This window comes from Macaca mulatta, chromosome 13, assembly GCF_049350105.2.
Source record: "Macaca mulatta isolate MMU2019108-1 chromosome 13, T2T-MMU8v2.0, whole genome shotgun sequence".
Classification (NCBI taxonomy): domain Eukaryota; kingdom Metazoa; phylum Chordata; class Mammalia; order Primates; family Cercopithecidae; genus Macaca; species Macaca mulatta.
Window position 1 is genome coordinate 121,731,982 of NC_133418.1, and position 23,232 is coordinate 121,755,213.

Below are 23,232 nucleotides of genomic sequence, written 5' to 3' on the forward strand. Positions count from 1 at the left end.
CCTTGGGCAAGCTGGAGCCGCCTTTCGTTTCCTGCCTGCCTGTTGGTGCGCGCCCCACCCGTCTCCCAATCCAGGCTGTGATCCTCACCACCCAGCAAGCAGGCGAGGCACAGCTAGGAACCCATTTTACAGGTGAGAAAAGTGAGTTTGCGAGACATGAAGTAACGTGGCCAGGGTCTCACCGGCAGTAAGTGGACAGGGCCAGGCCAGGCCGGCTCTGTGTTCCTGGGAGACCCCGTGATGACCACCCAGCCCCTTCTGCTGCTGCCGGTTGAGGTGAGAGGTGCTTATAACTCAGAGATCTTACTCATTTGGGTTCTAAAAGCAAACGCCACCTTGTGATGCGTGTCCCAATCCGCCAGCAGCTTCAGAAGCAGCATCTACCTGTAGCCTGCGCAGTCTCCCTCTCCCGTCTCAACAACCTTCCCGTGTGCGGCTTCCCTCTCGGATCTGTACAACCCCCTGTTGAGAAGAGGCAGGAGCAGTGTGGGCGGTCATAGCGCTATTTTACAGACGAAGGCTCAGGACATTTAAACAATTTGGCCTGCATCTATAGATAAGAGGGTAGAAGAAGCTGGAGGAGACCTAGACATTCTTTTTTTTTTTTTTCGTTGAGACGGAGTCTCGCTCTGTGGCTCAGGCTGGAGTGAGCGGCGCCATCTTGGTTCACTGCAAGCTCCGCCCCCCGGGTTCCCGCCATTCTCCTGCCTCAGCCTCCGAGCAGCTGGGACTACAGGCGCCGCCACCGCGCCCGGCTCATTTTTTTTTTTTTTGAGACGGAGTCTCGCTCTGCCGCCCGGGCTGGAGTGCAGTGGCCGGATCTCAGCTCACTGCAAGCTCCGCCTCCCGGGTTCCCGCCATTCTCCTGCCTCAGCCTCCCGAGTAGCTGGGACTACAGGCGCCGCCACCGCGCCCGGCTAGTTTTTTGTATTTTTTAGTAGAGATGGGGTTTCACCGTGTTCGCCAGGATGGTCTCGATTTCCTGACCTCGTGATCCGCCCGCCTCGGCCTCCCAAAGTGCTGGGATTACAGGCGTGAGCCACCGCGCCCGGCCGAGACCTAGACATTCTTCTCTAAAACCCACTCACTGACACCAGGACACAGAACTGTCCTTCCTCACGGCCCCCTCCCCGCTCACGCTGTGTTGGTGGAGACCTTGTCTCTCTTGGTGCCGTGGGAGCAGCGCTGGGCCCACCCATCAAGGGCTCCCTGGAAGCTGAGCATGGGGTATGAGGAGATAGTCACCGGCCACCCACGCTGCCTCCACACCGGGTGTCACTGTGATCTTACCAGACAACAGGGTCCTCCCGAGGAGAGAACACAATAGGCACACTGGGTGGGGGCAGAGGGTCCAAAAGCCCCAAGCAGGGGGCAGGTGGGGGCAGAGGAGAAGGCGCTGTGTCTGTGGGTGGCACCGGTTGCCTCGGAAGGTGCAGGGCCTCCCTCCATGGCTACCCAGGACCCAGGGCGCTGCCCATCTTTCCTGGAGTACGGCAGGGCCCAGGGGGCTGAGGCAGGGCCCCGTTTGGCAAATTCTTCACTCATAGAGGTTTCGGGCCTTTCTCTGTAAAATGAGGATGCGAACATGGTTTGTCTTTCAGGATAGCTGTGATTAGAACATGTGTGTAAAGCGCCCATCATGGCAGCATCCTTCTCCTGGTGACAAGTCTTCACTTGCAAAACAAGTCCTTTTAGGTACAGCAAAAGCTGCCGCATGCAAGCGGGTGGAGGGGAATGATGGCAGGAGGTGTTGAAGGGCGGGGGTGGGGAGTGTGCAGAGGCACCGGAAACCAACTTTTCCAGTTTCTGTTTTGCCTGGGAACAGGCTTTGTGACAGCTGCTGCTATCCAGTCGTCTCTGGAACCCTGGCGTCTTCGCCAAGGGCACGGGCTCCCTCTGTGGTCCTGGAATAACGGGGCCTGCCTGGCAGTCTCAGATTGCGTGGGGAGCCGTTTGACTTCGGGTTGGGCTTTTGTGGGATGACCTGCAGTGGCATTAGGTCAGTTGTCAAGGTTTGGCCGACTCGTTTGAGAGACTGGGTTCATGCCCTGCCATTTCTTCTTCCTGTTGCAAGTCTCTGCAAGGAATGTGGTGTCAGAATTTTAGTGCCTCGTATTTCCTACAAATGATAGCAGTAAGCTAATGGTGCGATCGAGACAGCGCTTCATGTTGTGCAGTTTGATTTGCTGATATTCCCAGCTCTTGCGTCTTTGAAGGACGGCTCTGTGCAGAGATGAGATGGTGTTCCCAGCTCATCACAGCGTGCCCGGTAATCTTACGTTCAGGCACACACTCTTTTTGGAGAAAACATACATTCTTTGTGGGTTTCATAGCAGTAATGAGGAAACTTGATTCCTTAGAAAATGTTTTTAATTTTAAAAAAAGGATGACGTTCTTGGGAGGCATTTTGGTTTTCCTGTTTTTATTTTCTGAGGATTTTCATAGACTAAAGACTGAGAATGCAGGAATAATTTATCTTATTCCAGAAATTATTTTTACCCAGACCTGTTGATTTTCCCCTTAAATTTGTATAGATGTTACACCCTATGATATTTAGCTCAAACATGAACTGAGCGCTCTCGGCTGTTTTACAAGGGCAGCTCAGTATAGGAATTGCTGCTTTTCCTGATTTTCCAGAGCTTTGTATTTCACCATCCCTAAACCTCCCCGCACCCCGTCATATTCAAAACACTTCACTGCCGCAAGATCATGTATTTTATCTGCTCTCTACTTATTGTTTAATAATTCTATTTTGTAACTGAACCTGGTATTCCTTCAGGGTGTGTAGTGTGAGCACGGATAGAGCCTATTTATTGTCCTCCCAATTAACTAATTTTTCTAACATAACTTATTTGTTTTCTTTAATAAATTCTTCTATAGAACTTGATATATGCAGGCCTTCTTTTTAGGGCTTTTCATCTATTAACTTATACAATCCTCACAACAACCTCGTAAGAGAGATATTATTTTCTTTATTTGACTGACAAAGAAATGTAAAGCAAAGCGAAGTTAAGGAACTTGCTCAGGGTCACACAGCTGCTAGATGATGGAAACGGGGCTCCCTCTGGACAGCCTGGCTGTGAGGCCTGGGTTCTGGGTCTCTGCTCTGCCTCCCGCAGATTTCAGTTCCAAACAGTGTTAAGGTCGCTCTTCCTATCTGCAGCTTCCACTTCTGCAATTTAATCACCACAGATGGAAAATATTCAGGAAAAACAATAACAGCGCAACAATAAAAACCAATACAAATAAAACCGGTGCATTCCAATGACAACTGTTGACATGGGATTTGCATTGTTTTAGGTGTTACAGGTAATCTGGAGATGACTTGAAGTATATGAGAGGGTGTGTGTCGGCTTTATGCAAATACAACACCATTTTATATCAGGACTTGAGCATTCTCAGATTGTGGTGCCTGTAGGGAGTCCTGAACCCAATCCCTTGTGGGTATCCAGGGATGATGGTCTAGGCTGACTGCTTGTATATATTGGACATATTTCTGGGTCTGTGTTCTATACTAGCGATCACCGTGTGTATTTTTGCCCTAGTACTTCACCCACTTACTTATTGCCACTTTATTTCAGCCTGAACTATCCTATATGCATCCATGTTATTATTTTCTTAAAAATTTCCTTGCCTTGTTGTTTTTGTTTTTGTTTTGCTTTTCATTCTTCTAGACAACATTTATAACCAATTTCGCTTACGAAATTCTATTGGAAGTTTGAGTTGCATCAAGTTCATAAATTAGTTTGGCAAAAATGTACATCTTCTTAGCATTTCTTTTTAGATATGGAGTGTACTATATTTCTCCGTTTGTTCAAATATTTTCTGTGGTGCTCTCTTGGGCTTATGGATTTCATTATTTGAGCCTGACAGACTTCTTGCAAGGTTAATTTCCAGGTACTCAGTTTTAAAATTGTGAATATAATTATTTTCCCATTGTTTCTCTGTTAATGCTGATATGTAGGACAATGACTGCTTTTTATGTTCCTATTATTAAAATTTTTAAAAAATTAGTATAATTTTACATTATTTTCTTTTTCTCAGGTAGGCAATGATACCAAATTTGAATAATGTCAAAATTTCACCTTTCTTTTCAAAAAGTATATGTGAATGTGTGTGTGTGTGAGTATATAATATGTGTATATATATAGTTTTCCCTCCTTTTATTTTGTTGTGGATCTGAGAGTATGCTGGCCACAGTAAGCTGCTTTGTCTTTTCCATTGTTTAAGTGAGAATACTACCAGATTTACTGTTAGGTATTTATTGTTAGGTAGGTATTAGCTATTGACTTTGAGTAGGTATTTTTAATCATGTTAAATAAGTATTTTTCTTTCCTAGTTTATTATAAAGTTTAGTAAATGTCTTTTCAGTATCTATCGACATAAGCATAGTCCTTTTTCTCTTTATTTCACATATCGTTTTTGCATCTGTATTCATAAAAGGCATCTGTGTCTAGTTCCCTTTTTAGTCTGTCTTTGCTTGTGTCTCTAGGACATGCTGGCTTTGGGAAATGAATTATTGGGAAACATGCCACCTTTTTGTGTTCTCTGGAAACACTTATCTAGCATGGAAATTATCTGTTCCATGACAGTCTGAAAACCCAGCCTGTGAAAATGTCTGTGGCTGGAAACTCATGAGAAATACTTCTTCAAGAATATTTTCAATTTCATACACAACTTTTCGTTTATTGCTTATTGATTCAATTATGGTGACTCTTTTTTCTTAGACAAGAAAAGAACATACATTGTTTAAATATCAACATCAAGAATGAAACATTGATTTTTCTTATATAAATTGAGTTGATTGGCACACTTACTTTCTTTTCCTTTTCTTTCTAGCTCCTGTGTATCTTTTTTCTCTTACACTGTCACTGGGCTATCTTGTACATGAAATGCTTTCATTTTTGAGTATTAAATGTGACAGATGAATATAAGTTACAACAATTATTTAGAGTTGTTTGAGTAAACAATTTTGATTCCCTTTGTCAAATTTTTATGCCATGACTTTTCCATCTTTGAGGGATTAAAAAGAATCTTTTTGTTGATGGCCTAGAGCACATTTCTGAGGAAAGATGTGGATATCAGTTCTGCAACCTTAGCTGGGTATGGAATTTTGGAGTCACAAACGTTCTTTTAACTTTGAAGTAGTTGCTTCACTATTTTCCAGTATTTAAAGTTATGTAAGAAAAATTGAAGCCAGGCTTTACTTCTTTCTTAAAGGAAAATGATTTTTGCTATTTTATTGTTAACTCTATGTTTAACATGTTGAGAACCTGCTAAAATGTTTTCTAAAATGCATACACAATTTTACATTCCCACCAGGAATGCATGAGGGTTGAATTTCTCCACATCCGCATCAACACTTGTTATTGTCTGTAGTTTTTACTTTAGCCATCTTATTTGGATGTGAAGTTGTGTTTTATTGTGGTTTTGATTTGCGTTCCTTGGTGACTAATATATTGATCATTTTTTCATATACTTATTGGCTCTATGTATATCGTCTTTGGACAGATGTGCATTAAATTCCTTTGCCCAGTTTTTTGGTTGTCTTTTCACTGTTGAGTTAAGAATTTCTTATGTATTCTGGATACTAGATCTTTGTTAGATATATAATTTGCAAATCTTTTTAACTTTGCTTTTTAGCATCAGGGCATCACTTTGTCATCCAGGTTGGAGTGCAAGCGGTGTGATTATAGTTTACTGCAACTTTGAACTCCTGGGCTCAAGCAATCCTCCTGCCTCAGCCTCCTGAATAGCTAGGACCACAGGCACAGACCACCACATCTGGCTAATTCTTTTTAATTTTTAGTAGAGACAAGTTCTCACTACATTGCCCAGGCTGGTCTCAAACTCCTAGGCTGAAGCAATCTTCCTGCTTCCACCTTCTGAGTAGCTAGGACTACAGGTGTGCATCAACACACCTGGTTAATTTTTTTTTTTCTTGAGAGACAGGGTTTTACTATGTTGCCCAGGATGGTCTCAAACTTTGCCCACAAACAGGCCTCCTGCCGTGGCCTCCCAAAGTACTGGGATTAAAGGGATGAGCCACACCAATTTCTTGATAGTATCTTTGAAGAACAAGAGGTTTTAATAAAGTTCAGTTTATCTTTTTTCTTTTGTCACTTATACTTTTGGTATCATATCTAAGAAACAATTACCTAATACGAGGTTATGAAGATTTACTCCTGTGTTTTCTACTATAAATTTTATAGTTTTAGCTCTTACTTTTATATCTATGATTCATGTGAAGTTAATTTTTATACCTGGTGTGAGATAGGGATCTGCATTTATTCTTTACATGTGGATATCCAGGGTTGAAAATACTGTTCTTTCCTCATTGGATTGACTTGGTGCCATTGTTGAATATCAACTGACCATAGGTATAAGGATTAATTTCTGGATGCTTAATTCTATTCCATTGAACTGTATGTCTACACTTATGCCAGTACCTCACTGTATTGATTACTATAGCTTTGAATTAAGTTTTGAAATTGGGAAGAGTGAGTCCTCAGACTTTGTTCTTTTTCAATATTTCAGATTAAAAAAAACAATATTTCAGATCACGAGGTCAGGAGATCGAGACCATCCTGGCTAACACAGTGAAACCCCATTTCTGCTAAAAATACAAAAAATTGGCCAAGCATGGTGGCAGACACCTGTGGTCCCAGCTGCTTGGGAGGCTGAGGCAGGAGAATGGCGTGAACCCAGGAGGCAGAGCTTGCAGTGAGCCAAGATGTTGCCACTGCACTCCAGCCTGGGTGACAGAGCAAGACTCCGTCTCAAAAAAAAAAAAACACCATATTTACAGAATGCAAAACTGATGTATATGGAGGGCTGACTTTTTGAATAAGTGGGCTCTGCCAGGTCAACTGCTGGACTTGCGTATGCACAGATTTCGGCACATACGGAGTCCTGGAACCAATTCCCTACATATACCAAGGGACAACTGTATGTTTTTTATCTTTTAACTTTCAACCTATTTGTGTCTTTAAATCTAAAGTATCTCTTATAGACAGCATATAGTTTGATCATGTTTTTTAATTCATTCTGTCAATCTTTGCCTTTGATTCATTTGTTTAATCCATTTACATTTAATGTAATTATTAATAAGCTAGGATTTACATCTGCCACTTTGCTATTTTCTGTATCTTATGTCTCTTTTGTTTACCTATTCATCCATTATTGCCTTCTTTTGTGTTAAGTAGATATTTTGTAGTTACCATTTAAATATCCTTGTTTCTTTTACTAAATTTTTTCAAGTTGTCATCTTACTGATTGATATGGTAATTAAAATTAACATCTTATAATTATCTAATTAATATTAATACCAATTAATTTCAATACTAAATAAAACCTTTGTTCCTACATAGCCCTATTCCATCTTCCTTTCATTGTGCTATTATTTCATACAAATTACTTGCTTATAAATATATGCCCATAAATATGGTTTTATAATTATTGCTTTATTCAGTAGTCCTTTATACTAGATTAGAGTTACAAACAGAAAAAATACTCATTCTTTTAAATTTTTACCAAAGTGGTGATCTTTACTATTGTTTTTTATTTCTTCACGCAGATTTCATTTATTGTCTAGTGTCCTTTTACATCAACCTGAAGGACTTCCTCTACTTCATTCATGTAAGGAATGTTGGATAGCAATGAAATACCTCCATTTTTCTTTACCTGGGAATATCTTTATTTCTCCTTCATTTTTCCACATTAAAAAATTTTCTGGGTAAACCTTTTATTTTGGAATTTTAAACATATCCAAAAAGAATTTTATTACTAAGTCTTAAAGAAATAACATCCACATTTTCTTGAGTTTTGTTGAGTTTGAAACAGATGCTGCCTGAAAATTACTTGTATTTTCTACAGAAATCCTGTGTGCTAATTTCTTCTTTTTATCTTATATGGCCATAATGTCTGCAGGTATTTGGGTTAGTTAACTCATTGTGGTAAGGTGTATTACTACACATCCATTTCCAGTGTCCTTTCTGGGAGCAAATTATATCTCCCTGCCCCTAAAGTGAGTCTTGTCCCTGTGAATTGGTCAAGAAAGTTTGAACAGAACTAATAGGTGTCATTTCTGGGTGGACACTGTAAAAGCCAACCTGAGCTTCACCATGCTGTGTTTGTGCCCTGGCATTCATCTGCCCATGCTGTAGATAGTGACTTGGGTCCCAGAGTGAGGATGAAAGTGACACTGAGTGGAGCTCCCAGGTAACCTGCATGTGGAGGAGAAATGGACCTTCATTGTTGCAACTTTTTTAAAACATAATTTTTAATAGAAAATAATTTCCAAATGGTTCAAAAATTAAGACTAAAAATATGCTAAAAAGTGTGCAGTCGCCTTCAGTCTTTATCTCCATCTTCTCAGTGCCATCTCATCCCATGCCTAGGAATCGTGATCATTAATTTTTTAATGTATATTTCCAGAGTGTGTTTACGTGTCTATGGCAAACATGCCACACACATGCTCACACACAGATCTTCACCTATTGTTACTTGACAGATGCGCCATCCCACTGTGCTGCATATGGCTTCTTAAATTTAATATACCTTGAAGATCTGTGTATATTAATTTTTTTATTTATTTTACAGTTACATAGCATTTCATTTATGGTTGTGTCATCATTTATTCATGGAAGTGTTGGCCAGGCGCAGTGGCTCACGCCTGTAACCCCAGCATTTTGGGGGGCTGAGGCAGGCGGATCACTTGAGGCCCGGAGTTCAAGACCAACCTGGCCAACATGGTGAAACCTTGTCTCTACTAAAAATACAAAAATTAAAATTAGCTGGGCATGGTGGTGCAGTCCCAGCTACTTTGGGGGCTGAGGTAGGAAAATTGCTTGAACCCATGAGGCAGGACAATTTCTTGAACCCATGAGGCAGAGGTTGCAGTGAGCGGAGATCATGCCACTCCACTCCAGCCTGGGGAACAGAGCAAGACACAGTCTCAAAAAAAAAAAAAAAAGTGTTAATTCTTGAAATTTTGAAATTTCACCACAAGAACATGTTAAGAGTAGATGCTCTTCTTTTCATCCTTTCAGGCACTTTGGAGACTCTCTCAATCTCATATTTCATGCTTTTTTCCCCAACTCTTGAAAATTTTATCTTATTACTTAAAAAATATTTCATGAGCTCTTGTCTTCGTTTTCTCTTTTATGCAACTCTTATTGCAAAATACTCTGGATTGATTCATTGTCTTGAATTATTCCTCATATTGTATCGATCTTTTTCTTATGTTTTGGATTTGTCCTGAGCTCTGTCTTCTTGAAAATCAATTAAATCTTCAGCAACATCATATTTTGTTTTTAAGTTTTTCGGATCTTCTGCCTCTCTCTGGGCGCTACCTTCCTGGTGGGATGTTCCTGTCTTGCTGTGTGCTTGGTTTTATTTCTGTAGCTCTTTGGCTTGATCCTGGAGGTGGCCCTGCTGCTGTGAGTGACTGCAGGTGAGAAGGAGTGGTTTGGGGACTCCTAAAACCACTAGAGAGAGAGACGTTCCTTCAATTAACCGTCCAGATTTCAGCCTCGTGGTCCCGCAGCTCACCTGCCTGCTGGAGCCCTGTGCCCTGGCGGGAAGAGGGGCTTCCGCCCTCACCACTCAGCTGTGGTCCTTGCAGCCAGTGCTCACCTGCCGCAGCCTGCCTGTGCTGTGATCCTGCCCACGTTCCATCTTCTGGAAAACCACCTGACTATCTGGTCTGCTTACGGCTCCTGTGCTCGCTGCGTTATAAATCCACACATAAATCCTGTGTGGATTTATGTACTTTGGTGAATTCTCATTGTCATGCCATAAAATTTAGAAAGGAAACAAGGAAAATCCATCTGCTAATTCTACTATTTTGAAAGGAGAACTCGGTGGGGAAGGGTGATTAGCAGAGACAGGGAAACAGGCATTTGGAAAACAGGGAATTGCCTGGACTTTGATTGGAACAGGGAGCTTGCTTGGACTTCAGGGCTGGTGGCCGCTCACTCATCAGAATGACACCTTCCTCTTGGGGGAGGGAAGTCGTTAGAGGGACCTGCAGGTTGGGGTGGAGAGGACCCAAACGCAGGTTCTACCCTGGCCTGGATCAGAGCCTGTCGCCTCTAAGGGCTCACGTAGTCTCTTTAATAGCCTTTACCCGACCCCACATGACGGCTAATGTTGTCTCTTTAATATCCTTTATCCAGCTCCACGCTATGAAGATTTTGCCTAGAGAAGAAGTGGTGGTTCTGCTTACCTGGTAACGTGCAACCGGATCCACACTATCGTGGGCCCTCACAGCTTCCCCTGGATATATGGCAGGTAAATTAGTTAATTATTGTTTTCGAATTGACATGCAATTCAGGCTTTTGATTTGTAACTTAATTATACTGCCTTAGGTAACTTCCAATTTTTAACTAGATCTATTTGAATAAGCTTAGTGTTCTATCTCAGTATGTCCTATCTGAGGAAGATTAAGAAGTAAGCTGGAGAGTTTAGTAGCTTTGTAACAATAGCATGAAATGTGGAATAATGAACTGTAAATGTGTCTAATTACATAAATAATGCATTTGTGTAATTGTCAAGTAAGGGGGGTGTGCTAATGAATCAATTATTTTTAATTGTAGGATGCTTGATTGTTTCAGAAATATAATTGATTGTAATCAAGAATCAATTAAATGTTGATAGTAATTATGTTTATCAGGCTTAAATACATGACATCATTACACTATAACTGCTTCAGGAAGAAGAAACTAGAATGAGGTTATTATAAGTGAAGGAGAAATAGCTCATGTTTATGTCAACAGCTTTGCAGTCATAGGACTGCGCAGTAATGAGGTAAAAATGAGGAACACGTTCTTCAGGGCTTATCAACGAAGGCTGATGAGGGCCGGCTCCCACAGCTGGGAGCCTTCACGCCCCCACCACAGAGCAGGTTCCGCCCGTGGTGTGTCGGATCAGGGACCTGCAAGGGCAAAACACATTTGCACTAGAGGTGTGGGCGTGGCCGGGCCTTACCGATGTTGCTTTTGGGGAAAACTGTGTTGCTGGGATCCTGTGACTTCTTGGACTCTTTTGCAGTCCGCGTGGCACTAGTCTTGCTATTCTGCCCAAGTTGATGTGAGACCCCTGACTGCCCAGTGCACCACGGGTTGTCTAAATGTTATAGAAATGAGTGCCACTGTGTGAGGTCCTGCTGAAGTCACTGCTCTGCAAGCGTCTCCCGGGCCCGGGGCTGTGTCTCGTTCATATTTGTACTCTTGGTGCCTGCCACATAGTTGCCCTTAGCAAGCGTTAAGTGAATAAATAAAAGTGGCTGTGATTCAGTAGCTCCTTAGAATGCTGCTCCTGGGTGGCTACTGTTGTTCTCTGTTGAACAAGTGTTGACTTACCCACACTCTCACCCATTCACTCACTCATTCAATATTGATTGAACACTTATTGAAACATTCAATGATATTTATATGTCCCAAGATCTGTTCCAGAGATTTAGGACTTGTTATTTAACATGGTTAGAGGGTCCTTGTCCTGGTGGAGCTGACGGTAGGTAAGAGAGGCAGGTACCAGAACCATCAGTGCAATCGGAGGTGACAAGTGCTCCTGGGTGGGTGGCGCTGGATGCACACAGCAGAGGCGCAAAGAAGGACTCAAGTCTGGTCCTGCAGGCAGGACGGAAGAGGGCACAGTTACAGGGAGGTCTGAGGCCTAGCGGCTCCTGTGTGCCAAGCAGTGAAGCAAACTGGTGTAGTGAAGTCCCCTGTGGGCTGTGCCAGGGAGAGGGTGTCAGGAGGGAGGAATGTACACAGTGAGACTGCGTGCGGCCAGGTCTTCAAGCTGGACACAGCAGGCGGACTTCAGCCCTTATTTTCCTGGGTCCCTGTTTCCTTTTCCCTGAGGGGCCACCTAATTCTTTCCTCCCTTCTTCCAGGTCCTCCCGTCTTGGCTCTGCGACACCATCTCCCATTGCTCTGTTTCACTTCTCTCCTCCCACACTCCCTGCTGATACGGTGTGGCTGTGTCCACATCTCAATCTCATCTTGAATTGTAGCTCCCATAATCCTCATGCGCTGTGGGAGGAACCTGGCGGGAGGTAACTGAGTCATGGGGGCGGGTCTTTCCCGTGCTGTTCCTGTAATAGTGAAGACGGCTCACAGGATCTGATGGTTTTATAAAGGGCAGTTCCCCTGCACTCACTCTCTTGCTGCCACCATGTAAGAGGTGCCTTTGCTTCTCCTTCGCCTTCTGCCATGATTGTGAGGCCTCCCCAGCCATGTGGGACTGTGAGTCCATTCAACCTCTTTCCTTTACAAATTACCCAGCCTCAGGTGTATCCTTGTAGCGGCATGAGAACAGACCACACCTGCCCTGCCCAGTCTCCTTTGCTGGCTCTCCCACAGCTGGAGTCACCCCAGACGCGGCAGCAGGAAACGTCCGCACGGCTTATTGGAGCTTGTGCTCAGAGGGTCCCAGCGTCCTTACGAGGCGCAGTGAGACCCGATGCTCTGCCCAGGTACGTCTGCTGTGAGGGCGTCGGACTCTGGAGTTTATAGGGGGTCTGAGGACTCTGGTTCAGGGCTGGGGCTAGTTCCTAGATGTTTCACAACATGGTTGCTTTCTCAGTGTTCGCAGCAGCCACCTACCCAGCTTTCACAGTGCCTGGGAATCAAATAGGCCCAGCTTGGGTTCAAGCCTGTGGGTAAAACTTGCAGCTGCCAGGGCCACAGAGGGGTCAAGGACCCTGTGCTTCTCTGGCAGAAGAAAACTAGGGGGCCTGGGGGCCCTTCCCTCCTCTTCAGCAGTGTCCAGCCTGGCCTCTATGATTCCTCTGCATGCACAGCCCACAGTGGTCTTCCTGCTGGCCCAGAGTCTTCCTCTCAACGACCTGGCCCCTGAATTCCCGACCCCTGAGCTCCCCCACTCTGCCTGGTGGTGCCCGTCCCACACTCTACTTGCTGCCTCAGTGACAGACACGCCTTTGTGCCACTTTCCGCATCCCGTCCCTGTGGTCGGAGAGCAGCTGCTGCATCTTTCCGTGACTCTTAGCTAAGATTTCGCTGTTGTTTGTGTTAGCCTGAGGTTCCTCTCGGAGAGCTACTATCTTTTAAAAAATCAAAGTAAAAATAGAAGCAGTGAACATTTACACAGCGTCCTAAATCATCCTGTTGTAAATGCTCTGCATGTATTAATTAATGGATCCTCTGGTCAAACCCACGAGGAAGGTACCATTATTATCCTGGGTTACAGATGGAAGAAACTGAGGCACAGGGAAGGTAACAGAAGCCTGGCTAGTGAGTGGCAGATGGACATGGACGGAGGGAGCCTGGCTTCAGAGTCTGTGCCCCCAGTCACAGCGCGGCAGGATATTGGGGTCCAATGTGAGCATTGTAAGTCACTTTTTCCCATGGGTAAGCCCTGTAGTGTGCCATATTTACACTTCCTTTCTCAGACAGTACTTTCCTTTCCTAGAGTCACTCATTTTTTTTTATTCATTAGTTGTGTGTAAATGCCCCAAAGTCTCCTGTGATACAAGCACTGCAGCTGATCCTCCAGCTTCTCTTTCTTCACAGTGAGGGTCTCCCAGGGGCTGTGCCCTCCTCCTGTGGTCGCCATGCAGCTGTCCTGGGCTGGTCTTGCCTCCCACTGGGGGTCCCGCCTGCCTCTTTCCTCTGCTGCCCTTTCCTTGCGTCCCACAACCACTGTTCTCTTGCTTAGTCCCTACTTCTGGTGGCCACATTTCCGGGGGCTTCGTGAGTTAGGGTGCGTGGGAGGTAAAGGTTTTGAGTTTTTGCTGCTTAAAACTTGAATAAAACTTAGTCTGTAGATATACAGCTCTAGATAGGGCTTCATTTTCCTTCTGGAATTTTGAGAGATTGTTTCCTTATCTTCCAATTTCTAACGTCACTTTTGAGACATTCATCGTATCTGTTCTTTTGTGCAGAACCTTTTTGTCTTCCTCCGCATGCTTTATATGGTAATAATACAAAATGTATTAAATGCATACTATGTGTCAGATACTGCTCTAAGTCTTTAAATGTATTAATTTAACGTTCAGAGTAACTCTACAAAGTAATAATATTATCATTTCCATTTTTCTGATTAAGAACGCACGCATGCACCTGGGACACAGAGCAGACGTGTAACTAGTCAAGCTTCCCGCGGGCTGAGTGGAGGAGCTGGGGGTTCACACCAGGCAAAGCCATGCCAAGGCACCCATCACCCCGTCCTGGTCCCTTCCCAGCTGAAGCTCTGAACCTTCACACGATGGGCTTGGAGGGGCCGTCTTATTCTATGGGCACTGGGTGGCTGCTGTCCGTCTGGCTGGAGTCAACATCCTTCCGGTGGCGAATGTGGCTTCCATCATTTCTTTGGTAATTTCCTTCTTTCTGTTTTCACTTTTCTCTCCTCCTGGGGCTTCTGCTTTGTGGGTGTTGAATCTCCTGGATGGAGACTCTGATTTTTTTATGTTTTCAGTCTCATTTCTTGCTTTTTGTTTTGTTCTGCTTTTATAGCCTAAACTTATTATTTTATTTTTAGAGTTTATTATTCTACTTTGAATTCTCGAGGTTTTTTTTTTGTTTTTTGGAATGTTCTTTTATTCATAGCATACTGCTCCATGTCCTGTTCTTTAATTTCTGAACAAATTAATTATAGTTTCTTTTAAAAATGTTCTTATGCTCCCGTTGTTTCTTTCTGAGTTGCTGTTTTGTTTGCATGTGCTGGGTTTGGTCTCTGTGTTGGAGATTCCCCCCCATGTGCCTGGTGATAATGGGCAAGTTCGCCCACATTTGTGAGTGTTAGCACCTACTACAAGCTTTGTGTGCATGGGTGGTACTTGCTGGGTTGTGGGCTTTGTTCTAGGATACCGGGAAGGGGAGCCAATGGTTGCGGTGTGGAATTCCCAACTGACAGAATCTGCAGGTCTTTTCCCTTGGGCTAGTCAATTTCCTCAGAAAAAAATTCTCCAGGGTTGTAAACCTTGGCGTTAGCATTTTGCACGTGGGGTTGTCCAGTCAACACCTGCCATCTTTTCCCTCTCCTGGACACTTCCTGCAAAATGTAGTCCTAAAGACATTACATGGGATTGAGCAAGGTGGGTGTCTGTGCAGAGTGGGGCTGGGGGGAGTCCAGGAGCTCAGGAGGGCGAGGAGGGTGCCCATGGAGGGGGCTTCAGGGGTGTTCCAGTCCAAGCAGAATTGCCTGCTGTAAATGGCTGTCCTTTGCACAGCAGGAAGCAGACTGTGAATAGCAGCAGCCCCGTGGATTCCCTAAAGATTCAAGGATTATTAACTGTGTTCTCTACTGACTGGCTGGGCACCCTGAAGGTTAGAATCCTCACTGAGAGTCCATATCCTTATCTGCAAAATGAGTGGGCCACATGGCATGCACTGAATGTCCCCACTGGCTCCTAGGATACATGGCGACATGAGGAGGGCAGCTGAGTGAGTGTGTGTTGGTCTCATGCCCTGTCTATGTTCTTTGTAAATAACTGCACATGTGTCTTCAGCCTCAGCATCTTGGTGCTGCCTACCACCTTGGAAGTTCAAGGAATTCAAGCTGGGTTTTTTTTTTTTTTTTGAGGTGGAATCTCACTCTGTTGCCCAGTTTGGAGTGCAGTGGCACGATCTTGGCTCACTGCAACCTCTGCCTCCCAGGTTTAAGTGATTCTCCTGCCTCAACCTCCCGAGTGGCTGGGATTACAGGTGCCCGCCACCCCACCCAGCTAATATTTTGTATTTTTAGTAGAGATGGGGTTTCACCACGTTGGCCAGGCTGATCTTGAACTCCTGACCTCAGGTGATCTACCTGCCTCGGCCTTCCAAAGTGTTGGGATTACAGGCGTGAGTCACCATGATCAGCCAGTTGAAACCTCTGAGCCATGTCCTCTCTACTCCACCCGCCGGGCTGTGGAGGCTGATCCGTCAGTTGAAAGCTCTGAGCCGTGTCCTCTCTACTCCACCCACCGGGCTGTGGAGGCTGTTTGGCAACCTCCAGACTCGCTTACCTTCGAGGCCGTCTTTGCACAGACATCTGTCCTGGGTGACCTGGAGCATCACCCTGCGTCATGGCAGCTGAGGCAGGGTCTCGTCTGCTCCCAGGTTTTGCTCCATCACAGGGCCTTGTTCCTTTTCTGCCTGACTCTGCACTGGGCTCTGGCTGCTTGAACGCAGGGGCCAGTTGTGGCTTTCCCTGTGGCAAGAGTTGTGGAAAAGGACTTGTGACATGAACGAATCCCTGAGAACATGTGAGCTCAGCTTCTGCTGAGGTGGCCCAGGACCACCGAGGGGCAAGTGCTTGTTAACATTCCAGTTTTCTTGGCCTTGTGTCCAAACAAGTGAGTCAGAATCTCAGCTGTGTGGAGCTTGCATTTATATATGATTAAAACCAACTAGTATTTGAGACCATGTGGGTTAGCTAGGAAGAGCTGCTCCCAGGATGGCTCACAACTGATTCTTTGAGTTTCTGTTAAGAAACCGTCCATGTGGCTTTAAGCACCAAGAAGTGTCAACGCAAAGTCCACTGTTGAGTGAGTGAACAAGAGAACACTTAAACAAATGCAAGGACACATATGCACCTGCACACACACGCACACAATATGTACACACATGCACACCATGACATGCACACACACGTATGCACACAGTATGTACACACATGTACACAACATGACACGCACACACGATGCACATACATGAACACATGACATGCACACACTATGTACGTGCACACATGGCATGCATATACACATGCACAAAAACGCACACAGCATGTACACACATGCACACCATGACATGCACACACACACACATGCACACAATATGTACACATGTACACATGACATGCACACACATGCACACAATATGTACATGCATGAATACATGACATGCACACACAATATGTACATGCATGCACACATGACATGCATATACACATGCACAAACACAATATCACAATGTGTACACACATGCACACATGACATGCATACACAAATGCACACACAATATGTACACACATGCACACATGACATACATGACACAATATGTACAGACATGCACACATGACATGCATACACACAAATGCGAAGACACAGTATGTACACATGCACACATGACATGCATACACACAATATGTACACACATGCACATGTGACATGCATGCACACATGCACACACAATACACACATGCACACATTCATACACATATGCACACACGGAATATGTACACACATGCACACAACATGACATCCAATCACATACACCTGATTGGATATGGAGTAAGCTGTGGTCAGAGTGAGGTGAGGTTGGTCAGAAAAAGCTTCCAAATGGAAGAACTTCATTGGTGTGATTTTTCTGACCTTGAACCCGTGGCCCCAGGTAGGTGGAGAGGGCAGACCTCTGAACTGAGCAGGGACCTGCAGGAGCTTTTGCTCTCTCACTCAGGTGCTGCTGGCTCCCTTCCTAGTGGCTCTTCTTCCCACCTTCCCCCGAACACACGGGCCTGGATGGTTCATGCTGGACATCATGTTAAAGCCCGGCCTGTATTTTGGATTCTCCCTGACCCTACCGTGTGCGTTTCTGGCCTTGTTGCTCCTCCTGGTTTTGGTGCAGGGCGCCTGTTCTGAAAGTGTGGGGCCAGGACTGCTCCTGTGCTGTGCGGTGAGCCCGGGGTCCACGGCGCCCTCCCGTCAGCTCTTGGATTTACTCAGGGTTCATGGAAGGTCTTGGGCACAGGAGGCAGAGCTCCATGAAGCCGGGTCTGGTCACAGTCTGATGAGAGATGTGGCAGGTGAGCCCTGGGGCCCACTGGGGTCTTGCTATGGGGGTGAGTGCCTGGAGGAGCCCTGTGCTGCCTGGCCTGGGAGGGCAGGGCTCAGTACCTGGGGGCTCGGGCTGCCTTGAGAGGAAAGTGAGTCTGACCGTGCGTGTGTAAGGGTGAGTGTTCAGGGAGGGGAAAGGGCAGTGCATGGCCCCAGGCTCTGGAGGCTTTGATATGACGTCTGGCTGTGGGATGGAGAGTGTGGGACCAGGGGGTTCCTGGGCGACAAGGTGACCATGTCTCTAAGCGTCTGTGTAGCAAGGCTGCACTCTTCTGTCCACTGGGACCCAGGAATGCCACGAGATGGGAGGGGACAACCAGTGTGTCCAGGGCCTTGAGATAGCCTGGATCATGGGCAGGGCCTGGCTGGGCAGATGGGGACAGGCTCCGCAGCTGTGCAGGCCTGAGGGGCCAAATTATCCGGCAAACGGAGGGGATGTGTCCCGGCAGCGCCTCTCGGCGCAAGGGTGATGCGCCGGACCCTGTCAGGATGCCAGGCCGTCGTGGGCAGGTGAGGCCATCGAAGCCGGGGAGGCCATTGCTGGGCGGTGGACAGTCCTGCGCTGTTGTCTGCCTGGAGAAGGCGAGGGTGGTGGGACTGCGACAGGGTCTCTGAGAGGACGGAGGAGCAGCGTGGAGCCGGGTGGCCACAGCCCTGAGCAGGGCTCGGGAGGAATGAGACCTCGGCACCAGGCATCCACGTTCCTGTTGGAGCCACGCTAGCGGCTGGGAGAAGAACCCATGCGTGTAACAGAACAGCTGAGTTGGGAGCAGATGATTGAGGGTCTTACCAGGAGCCTGGTGAAGCTGCCCTCGCCTTTCCTTCCCCACCGAGCAGACCAGATCTTTCTGGGAGTTGATACATCTTGAATAATACATGTAAACCTATTTTAAACCCATTTTTACAGGAGTAGGAAAAGGTGTAAGTCATACACTGTGAGGTCACCTGAAGAAGACAAACATGTGTAAATAACGTGCAAATAACGAATCCTGAGAGCTCCACTGCAGAAATCCAGCGACCCCTGCTTCACGGCTGAGCCCCGAGGCCGCTGCAGGGCCGACTCCAGGGGCGCATGTGGGATGCTGGCGAGTGGGGCTGTGGGGCCCTCTCGGGGTTCCTGCCCTCCAGGCCCCTCCTCTGTCTGGCCAGGGTCTCTGCTGGGACAGGCCTTGTCTGGACGATCATAGAATTCCCGAGACCCTGTGAGATGGACAGGGCTTGGCATACCCGGGTCTGGCGGCTGCTGCCCTGGGGCCTCCCGGGGCTTCTTTGCAGGTGGAAGTGGAGCGGAGAGGGGTGGCGGCCCTGCTCTCCCTGAGGCTGTGCTGCTCTCTCCTGCCCTCCTGGCCTCCCTGTCCAGCATTCACCCACCCCAGGCTTCCCCTCGCCTCGCCTCCCCTCTGCTGTCTCTGCCTTTCCCCTCGATCTCCCTCTTTGCTCCTTCCCTTCTCTATTCGAGGTCTGGTCTTTTCCTTCCCCGTCTTTCTTTTTTAAAATGAGATGTAAATAAGAGAAGAGACTGTCTCTGAGATTCCGGTGCCCTGTCTCTAGAGAGAAGACCCTCCTTCCCGCTGTCCTTGCAGCATCCAGCCACTTGGTGGGGGTGGTTTTTGCAAAGTGGGTCCGTCAGCGCCTCAGCCCCGCCCCAGCGTAGCTCTCTAGGTGTGCAGGAGTCAAACACAGCCATGACAGGTAGGCGAATCCTCACGCGAGTTCACAGGAAAGGTCTTCCTTTTCCTTTTCTTGCATTGTGTAAGCTTTAAGCTGCTGAGAGTTGGATGTGCCGACGTTTTTTGATGGCACCTGCGCTAGACACAGGCATGACACATCAAGTGGAATTCACAGCCAGGATTTTCCAGAGGGGGCTTATCACTGGTGGGTGCCTCTGAGGAGAGGTGGGATAGCTTCTCTGCAGCAAGACGTTCTGGATGAGTTCTTTAGTTTTCATGAGGGGATATCGGCCGCCTCCCTCGGTGCCACTGCTGATAAAGGCACAGACTCCTGTTTTCATGAACAGCACAGAAACCTGCACCACAGGTTCTTCTCAGCGAGCATGGGGCGCTCAGGGCACCCTAAAGGCAGATGGAAACCATCTCGGGGTGTGGGGGGTGCCGAGCCACCCATGACCTGCACCCCAAGTTCTTCTCAGTGAGCAGGGGGTACTCAGGGCACCCTAGAGGTGGATGGAAACCGTCTTGGGGTGGGTGGGGGTGCCGAGCTGCTCACGACCTGCGCATCCAGGTCAGCACTTCCTGATGCAGAAGGTGAAACATCCTTCGTGATCTCAAAAACTTTCAGTACCCCAACCCCAAAGGCCCGCTTATTGCTGGCCACCTTTTAACATTTGGTGATTAAGAATAAAAACATAAATGAAACTGAAACCATCATGCATTTATTTATAGTTTTAAAATGGATTTTTGTATTATAAAATGCAGCAGCCTCTATGCACACCTGGAAACAGCCCGTTATTTAGTCTACAGCGAATTCTTGGAATCACACGGGACCCTTGCAGTGGCTCCATGCTCTCCCAGGGTGTGACTATCCGTGAATTCTATGGGGTGGAATCTGTTGCTCTGGATCTTTGAAATCTCTCCCTAAACTTGGCCTTGTAGGTGGACAGGCCATTACTTTCAGTGGCAAAAACTGCAGTTACTTTCGCACCAACCTAATACATACATTTTCTCTCTCTCTTTCCTTCTGTACTGAAACTTCCCTGGCTGAATTGCACTCTGTGAGATCCATGAGTCCCCAGGGGTCACAGGAGGTGCCCTGGAACCTGCCTCGGGGGAGGTTCTAGGGGACGTTATTTATCACACGGCTCAGGCGGGGCTCCCGGCGGCCAGCGATAGGAGCCTGTTCTGGCTGAGCCAAGGTGAAAAGGAGCTCCTGCAGGGATATTGGGCGGGCTTTGGCCTCCAGCTCTGACAGGGTCCTCGGTCCTGGACTCACCCTCCCACGTTAAACAACCAGAAAATTGGACATTTATGAGACAACTGATCTCAGGTGTGGACAACAGGTAGGGCAAGGCACCAGGAAGAGGAGGCGGCGCGCGCCCTATAGCTCCCGGGCTCTCAGCCCAGCTACAGCTTCCCACCATGGCACCACGAACCGAAGTCCAAGGGAGCTGGCGGGGTCCCACCAACCCAAAGGTGGTCCCACCCAACCGAGGACGCAAAGATCGGAATTTGGGGAACGTCAAAATGCTAATTCCCAGAGCCTGGGAATGTGACCTTAAGTGGAATAGGGTCTTCGCAGACATAATTAAATTGAGGTCACCTGAATTTAGGGCAGCCCTAATTCAATGACTGGTGTCCTTATAAGAGAGGGGAGAGGGGGATTTGGCACAGAGACGTGGGGATGGAGGCAGAGACTGGAGTGGCACATGGACAAGCCAGGTAGAGTCAAGGGTTGCCAAGTTAAGGGAGAGGCGTGTGTGGATCGTCTTTCTCAGAGCCTCCGGGGAGAACCAGCCAGGCCAACACCTTGGTTTTGGACTTCTGGCCTCCAGGACAGTGAGAGATAACTATCCATAGTTTTAGCTGCCAGGCTTGTGACAATTTGTTACACTAGCCCTGGGACACGAATGCATTTCATCGCCAGGCATGGTTTTTGATGTTATCTGCTTGGATTTGGTTCCGCTATCAAGTTACTGTTTTTATTGGAGATTTGAAGAGATTGTAAAAAACGATGTGACCACTGCCGCTACCTACCCAGCACTGATTTATTAGTTTCTGCTGCTTGTTCACGTTGGATCCTTCTCCTTCAGGCCTTCTGCCCTTCTGTCTACCCTGGACTGCTTTCTCTCAGCCCGCTCCGTGGCCGTCACCCTGGGAATGAGTCCGCCGTGGTCCTGGGAATCCTCTCCCTGCTGTGGGACCCTGCGTTTTCTGTGTCCTGTACTCTCTCTCTTTTGTTCATTCATTTGTTTTTTGTTTATGCCGTTTTTAGAGTCCACTCTAAAACAGTGTGTGTTCAGTCCTTGCACGCCTGGAAATGGCTTTATTCTACGCAATGGGATCATTTTGCTGGCTGAAGAAATCAAAAGCTGAAGCGTGGCTCCATGGTGTTCGAGAAGCTGGTGCTGCTGCCATCCAGATGCTGCTCTCTTTCTTTTCTTCGCATGTGACCTGCTTTTCCTTTCTGGAAGTCTTTAAGATCTTTTATTTATTTATTTCGGTCGTTTAAAATTTTATGCACGGCGGTGTGCATCCTCCCTCATTTACTCTGGCGGGTACTCAGTGGGCCTTTGCAAGTGAGAAAAAGTTTCTTGTATTGTCTCTTTGATCATCTCCTTCTATCCATCCTCTTTTTTGATGTTTCTGTTAGTTAGATGTTGGACAGCCTGTGCCAATCCTCTAAATCTTTAACATTTTCTCTGTTGTTATTCATCTTCAGCAGATTTCTTTTATTTTATTTTCCAATTGGTCCTTTGAATTTTGTCTATCATCATTTTAATTTTAAAGAACTCTTTCTTTTTCTTATTCTCTTGTATTCCTTTAAAAAAAAAAGCAAATTCACTAGTTTCCTAGTCTGAGAGCATTTCTTGTATATAAATTTTTCTTCAATTTTTCTCTGTTTGTTTCATCATCTCTTTCCTCCTGATTCTGTTTCCCCTTTGGTCCCTATTTCACGCTTGGCTGTCTGTTCATATTTAATAGCGAGGAACTAAACATTTTTTGGAAGCTCCCTGTGCATGGCAGAGTTTGCCAACTGGTTGACCTCAGAGTCGGGTTATGGGGTCGTGTGACAGGCGAGTCTTAGTATCTAGAGGTCCTTTTTCTGAAGCTGTTCAGTGATTCCTAGCAAAGCCCTCTGATCTCCTGCTTGGGCTTTAAGCCTGGTGTTAGCAGCCTAGCAGCAGGAGTGTGGCAGAGGGTGGAGGGGGTGATGGATTTGGGAAGCAAGCTGAGGGGACAGGCTTCCAGTGTGTAGAGTTTAACCCCGTGTCGTCCACCTTCTCCTTCACCTGGTGCCCCTGGCCCAGGCCCCTGTTGTTAGAGTTTCTCTAGGAAGTGTCTTTGGTTTCCTGCTCTTGGTGCGGGTGGTCTGGGGAGGGGTAGAGAATGATCTGTTGTGTGCATTTGGAAGCTGCCTGGGTTATCCACCCTCTCTGTGAATTTTTACCCAATCCCCCATTCCCAATCTTGTTCCTCATCCATGCCCTCCCCAACCCCAGCTCCTTTCTCTGCACTGGTGTCCTCCAGGTCTGACTCTCCTCCCTCGGGGGAGCCCAGTGGCTCCTCCCCGGTCCCCTCGCGTCACCTACCGCCTACAACCCTGTTCTCTCATTCTGTCTGGTCTCGTATGTTTACAGCGTTCTAATTCCTTCATGGCTGTTTAGTGGAGCCTGAAGGGTGGGGACTCGTGTGGCCCGTCGCCCTGCTTCCATCTGTGCCGCAGTGATGCGTTTCATGTGTGCTTGGTGAGAGTCTTCGGGTCCTGCTTGG

The 23,232-nt window shown here is 46.7% G+C and overlaps 2 long non-coding RNA genes across 3 annotated transcripts in view; both read left to right on the forward strand.

Annotated features, from left to right (window-relative positions):
* The window catches only part of LOC144333928 (uncharacterized), an 88,209-nt gene continuing 64,977 nt past the window's right edge, over positions 1–23,232 (forward strand). Inside the window, exons 1-2 of the long non-coding RNA XR_013403080.1 lie at positions 1–132; positions 10,179–10,293. This is a non-coding gene — a long non-coding RNA (uncharacterized LOC144333928). The remainder of the gene's footprint in view (positions 133–10,178; positions 10,294–23,232) is intronic.
* Positions 10,316–16,322, forward strand: LOC144333926 (uncharacterized). Of its 2 annotated transcripts, none has more exons than XR_013403077.1 (3): positions 10,316–13,355; positions 14,073–14,339; positions 15,550–16,322. It is a non-coding gene; the product is annotated as an uncharacterized LOC144333926 (long non-coding RNA). The 2 variants fall into 2 exon arrangements; XR_013403078.1 differs by having other exon boundaries at positions 10,316–12,481; positions 13,216–14,339.